Genomic DNA, 6,760 nt, shown 5'->3' on the forward strand with positions numbered 1-6,760 from the left:
ATGATCTCACATCTCATGAGTTCAAGCCCTGTTCAGGCTCCATGCTGACAGTGTGGAGCCTGCTTGGGATTTTTCTTTCTCTGTCTCTCTCTCAAAATAAATAAATGAACTTTAAGAAAAAAGAATTAAAACAAATTTTAAAAATTTTTAAAAATTTTGTAAAGCACTTTAAGAATTAGTTACATTTCTAATGACTGATAGGCAAAAATGAAATACTTCAGAGAAGGGCATAGGGATCGAAAGAACTTTAGGGTTACTAGAGTGCCAAAGAATCACAAAGAATAAGAGAGATGAGACTGGTAAAGAAAGGTCTTACTTTATTTAACTCCAGAGTGGCTCTTTGTCTTAAGAGGCAATACAGTGTAAAAAGAGAACCGTGTTAGCTATGATTATTATATTTTTGTTTGTTAATTGCTAAAAGGAAAAATGGAGCTTTTTGAAACAGTCACAGGTCTTTTCTAGAATGCTAAATAAATGTTGATATATGCAAAGTTCATGGATTGTAACTTTCAATGACAGACTAGGTATAAAACAATTTTTGTTGCAGGAAATGAACATGTTCACTTTATTTTTTAATAAATTACTTTGTTTCAATCCATCACCATGTAAATTTTACAGATTATTTTGATAATCAGTACAAATGATCTGTTCTCTCTAAAGGTGGGTCAGAAAATAACAGAACATCTTTACCAATTTGAAGTTCAAACACAATTTAACACCTGGTTTACTTGACAATGGATATTCCTTAGTTGCCCCACAAGTCACATTTAGCTCCCTAAGAATCAAGGAAGGTAGAAATTATATGATGGGCCTAAGAAAGATCTCAATATCATGAAGAATAGTGAAGGTGTTTAAAGGTATTATCTGCAACACAACAAAGCATAACCCATTCCTTTGAAAACAGGGTAAAAAATTTTACCTAGCTTCTTAAAAGATAACCTTTATATTCCAGAGAGCATATTCTGAATCATTTGAAGCAGAGAGTGTAGCCTTTTGAGATTAAGCTGCTGTTCTCCATATCACATCTCAGCACAACTCCCTCTTGAGCAGAACCCAGATATTCTCACTTCTCTCAAGAGAAGTCTAAGGCCACAATCCTGAATGCTACCCGTCCCTAAAAGCACAAACTCAAGTATTCCTGGTGAAATTCAAAAAATGTTTTCAGGTTTGAAATCCAAGAAGGGAGCTATTACATAGCAAGCAAATAGGCTATGGCTGGAAATCTACGGTAAAAGCAGTTACAGAAATGTGTTTCAGAAACAGATTCTCTACATATTTTTAAGAAATCTGGTTGTTTTGGGGCGCCTGGGTGGCGCAGTCGGTTAAGCGTCCGACTTCAGCCAGGTCACGATCTCGCGGTCCGTGAGTTCGAGCCCCGCGTCAGGCTCTGGGCTGATGGCTCGGAGCCTGGAGCCTGTTTCCGATTCTGTGTCTCCCTCTCTCTCTGCCCCTCCCCCGTTCATGCTCTGTCTCTCTCTGTCCCAAAAATAAATAAAAAACGTTGAAAAAAAAAAAAAAAGAAATCTGGTTGTTTTATTATTTTTTATTTTTTTAATGTTTATTTTTGAGAGATAGAGACAGAGTGTGAGTGAGGGAGGGACAGACAGAGAGGGAGACACAGAATCCAAAGCAGGCTCCAGGCTCTGAGCTGTCAGTACAGAGCCTGATGCAGGGCTCAAGCGCACAAACAGCAAAATCATGACCTGAGCCGAAGTCCGATGCTTAACTGACTGAGCCACCCAGGCACTCCAGAAATCTGGTTGTTTTACACAAAAGTTCCTATATATTATGTGATTCCTCAATTATCCAAATATGTCTAGAAACATGGCTAGAAGTGAAGAAAATAATCACAATAAACCAATTAAGTGAAGTAGTGAATTACAAGCAAACTGCATGTTATACAGCTATCATAAATTATCAATAAATGTTCATTTTTATATCCTTTTTTTACATTACAGACTAAGAAAATATAATTTATGGAATTTCTTTTCTAATATGGTATTAAATCTTTAGCTTAGATAATAGAGTTCACATAAAATTAAAAAATTTCTTTAAGCTTCAGGTTCATCATTAGGTCACATAATTTTTTTCCTAGTTACCATTGTTTTAATTGTTTCATATCTCACATTATCATTCCCTAACCTACTTGGGTTTGGGTATGAGACCATTATTTTAAAATATATCCTGGGGCACCTAGGTGGCTCAGTATGTTAAGCATCCGACTTCAGCTCAGGTCATGATCTCACAGTTTGTGGGCTAGAGCCCTCTGTTGGGCTCTGTGCTGACAGCTCAGAGCCTGTAGCCTGTTTCAGATTCTGTGTTTCCCTCTCTCTCTGCCCCTCCCCCGCCTGCGCTCTGTCTCTCTCTCTCTCTCTCAAAAATAAATAAACATTAAAAAATTTTTTTAAATATATCCTAAGCACTACCCTTATGCCAAATTATTCAGTAAATTTTTGTATTGGCTACAATATAGTCCACCTATCATCCTTAATTCTTTTTTTATATTACTATGCTTAGTCGGGGGGAAAAAGTCTCTAACATCTTTTCTACTGATGGGAATCTATAGCTATCTACTCCTTTTAAATTTGGATGATCCACCATCTCTCACTGAATAGTTTCTTTGATCCTGAGTTAGAGGATACAAAATGCAGAATGGTCCAGAATCACATAGATAATCATGCTAAACCGGCAAAATCTTTTTAAGTACATAATACATCTTCTTTCTGGTATTTATCGTTCCATGACTGATCCCTGATCTCTCTGTATGCAGGTCCCAACCTTACTCCGACTCAATCCTAAAAGCCTCACAAATCATGGGATCTCAACATATCCTAACACTCAGGTCAGTCAAGTGCCAATCTTATATCCTCCTAGAAAATACAAAGAATTTCTAAGTTTTTCCATGAGTAATCAAATGAGACCAACTTCTCTTAATCATCCCTTCACCATTCTTTGCATGGTCAAACCTCTTTGAGCCTCTTTGAGGATTTAATTTTACTCCATAACTCTTCTCTTTTTTTATTTTTATTTTTTTATTTTAGAGACAGAGAGAACAGGGTAGAGGAGCAGAGGAAAAGCATCTCAAGCAGGTTCCACACTCAGTGTGGAGCCCAGTGAGGGGCTCAATCCCATGACTGCGAGATCATGACCTGAGCCAAAATCAAGAGTCTAACACTTAATAGACTGAGCCACCCAGGAACCCCTTTAAAAATTAAAAAAAAAAAAAAAATTTTAAGTAGGCTCCAGGCCCAGTGTGGCACGTGAACTCATGACCCTCAAATCAACAGTTGATGCTCTACCAACTGAACTAGGCAAGTGCCCCTCTTACCATTTTTTGAGAGTCAAATTTGAGCTTCTTAGGCCTGCTCTTCTTTATAACGCTAATATATTACAGAGCACAACTTGCAAATATAGTCTTCATTAACATTATCACACAGATTTTCAGAAACTGACTGAACTCCCTAACTATCACACAGATTTTCAGACAGCAACTACAGAGAGTGTCATCACTCTGTCTCATAAAACTAGCTCAGAGAAGGGGTGCTTGGGTGGCTCAGTTGGTAGAGCATCAACTTTTGATTTCAGCTCAGGTCATGATCTCATGGTTCATGGGACTGTGCCCTACATTGGGCTTTACGCTGACAGCACAGAGCCTGCCTAGGATTCTCTCTCTCTCTCTCTCTCTCTCTCTCTCTCTCTCTCTCTCTCTCTCTGCTTGCCGCCACCCCCACGTCACCCCCCCCCCAGCTCTCTCTCTCAAAATAAATAAATAAACATTTAAAAAAATTTTTTTTCAACGTTTTTTATTTATTGTTGGGACAGAGAGAGACAGAGCACGAACGGGGGCGGGGCAGAGAGAGAGGGAGACACAGAATCGGAAACAGGCTCCAGGCTCCGAGCCATCAGCCCAGAGCCCGACGCGGGGCTCGAACTCACGGACCGCGAGATCGTGACCTGGCTGAAGTCGGACGCTTAACCGACTGCGCCACCCAGGCGCCCCAACATTTAAAAAAAACAAACTATCTCAGAGAATCTGATCCACTTAGGTAACAAATTGAAAATATTAACAAAACTCAGTCTTGTCCCTGGTCTAAGCCAGAATTTTATGCATATTTATAACTACTAACATCCAATTCTGTTATCGGAAATTATAAATCCATCCCTGTCAGCATAATTTATATTTAAAAAAAGGAAAGAAAAAAAGAAATACAGAATTCTGAGTACCTTTACTTTATCATTTGATCTCCTGGAATTATACATAAATTTGTATCTGTATAATTCCAAAAGGTGCAAATAGTCAAAAGGTCTGTCAAATCAGTTGGGTATCATTGTCACTTCCTTTTTATCCCCACTGATAAAGTTAATTTGTATATCAAGGCCCACAAGATGGAGGCTACCCTAGTGGCCCAGCTCATATCACAAATCTAAACTTTAGTTAGCCTGCACTTAATGGGAAATACCTGTCAAGGAAACCTAACATATACCAATCACAATCCTTCATCTCAGCTTTAGCTAGCTTACCTTACCCTAAAAAATAGGACCTGCTAGTCTTATAAGGAAATCCTTGACCTCTTAGCCAATCACACCATTTCTGTGTTGCCTCTTCTAACATTCTATTAAACTCTCTCTTGCCCAAAATCACTCCAGAAAAGTGTTGCATTGTTTGTGAGGCACAGTACTCCTCCAACCTATGGACTGTTTTCCTTTGAATAAAAGACATCAAACTCATTACTAAATTGTTTTAGTTTTGTCATTTGACACTACAGACATGGAGGTATAACAAAACCAGTGACTGGATTGAATTCCTTTTTCAAACTAAGAGGTCTTATTTTTTTTAATTTTTTTTAACGTTTATTTATTTTTGAGAGAGAAAGACAGAGTGCAAGCGGGGGAGAGGCAGAGAGAGAGACACACACAGAATCCAAAGCAGGCTCCAGGCTCTGAGCTGTCATCATAGGGCCTGACGCAGGTCTCGAACTCACGAACTGAAGTCCGACGCTTTACCAACTGAGCCACCCAGGTGCCCCTAAGAGGTCTTATTTTAATGACTAATTCTTATAAACTTTTCTAAAAAAAACACAATCAGAAACATATGTACAAGGAAAACTTTAAAATAATGTATAGCAAAATGTTAACAGTGACTACTTCTGGATGCTAAAATTATGAGTACTTTTAAAACTTTCTATTTTATAAGTTCAACTTAGGTTAATAATTTTTTCAAGAAGACTATGTTAATTTCTTCATCAGGAATCTATAACAATTTCCATTTCAAGCATACTTATAAAAGTAATTGTAGGGTGGGCTATTTTCTACTTATTATGAAAACAAACAAGCTGGCAAAATAACTGGTAATAGCACTAAAACCAGTGTGACTGAAATAAACTTATAAAGTCTTGTACCTTGTTTTACTGTATTTCATCAGTATGAGACACTTAAGATTTCCCTGTGAATCAGCACAACTCGGGTGACATTTTCAGACTAAATTGTTTCATCCATAGTAGAGGCTTAATAAACGTGGCTTTATCATTGCCTTTCTCCAATGAATGCCCAGTTAATGTATCATATTGGATATCATCCTTAAAACATTGCTGAGAAATGCCTATAATAGTTAAACTTTATAATTTAGCAATTTCTTGAGTACTTTTGTTCATAAACATGAATACTGCATAGCATTATATTTTATATGTTTATATCAGAATATCTTTTTAATTATATAAGATTAATTTGGATTCAATGTGATTAACAATTTTACATAATACAGGAAATTATTTTTGGGCAAACTCATCCTAAAGTTGACTTCCAGGTATAAGTTATTGATTCTAGGTTAGTGATTTAAAACCTGTTTGGGTCATGTACACCTTTGGTACTATCGTAAAATTATATGCTTTTCCCCAGGAGAAATATGCATTAATAAAATAAATACACACACACACACACCAAAACAAGACAAAACAAAACAAAAAAACAACAACAAATAAAACACACACATACACAAAAACAAAACAAAATAAAATAAAATAAAATAAATATACAATTGGGTATACAGTTCCAAGGCAAATCATTTAAGGTGACGGATTCCTATTCTAGACCATCTGAGCACATGACCCATTTTCTTACTTACAATTAACTTCTCATTTTCACTGCTCCTTATTATGAATGTGGAATGACTGAGATGGTTCACATAATAACATTTTTTAACATAAGCACTTATTATTGTCAGCCACTGTTCTAGTGCCCTGTCAATATTAACTACTAATCTTCACAAAAACCCTTTGAAATTCATATTATTATTTGCATTTTACAAACAATAAGTTATGGAATAGAAAGATACTGAATATATTATCCAAACCCAAAAACACTCAATGGTAAAACTTAAGATTTTCATTTAGATACTCTAGATTCGGGGTTAGCAAACCTGTGTAAAGGACCAGAGAGTAAATATGTTAGGCTTTATGGGCCAAAAGGCAAAATCAAGGATATTATGTAGGTGCTTATTTAATAAGAGAGATAACAAATTTCCACAATTCTTTTTATTGATTAAATTCAAAAATTTATTTGTAGACACAGAAATTTGAATTTCATATAATTTTCACATGTCATGAAATACCATTCTCCTTTTGATATGTTCTTAATTACTGAAAAATGTTAAAACCAATCTTCGTTCACAGGCCATAAAAAAATAGGATACAAGCTGGATTTGGCCTGCAAGGTCAAAGTTTGCTGATCCCTGCTCGAGACTCAGAGACCATTATATAGTCTG

This window comes from Panthera pardus, unplaced genomic scaffold (assembly GCF_024362965.1).
Source record: "Panthera pardus isolate Hobbes unplaced genomic scaffold, ASM2436296v1 HiC_scaffold_18, whole genome shotgun sequence".
NCBI classification, from domain to species: domain Eukaryota; kingdom Metazoa; phylum Chordata; class Mammalia; order Carnivora; family Felidae; genus Panthera; species Panthera pardus.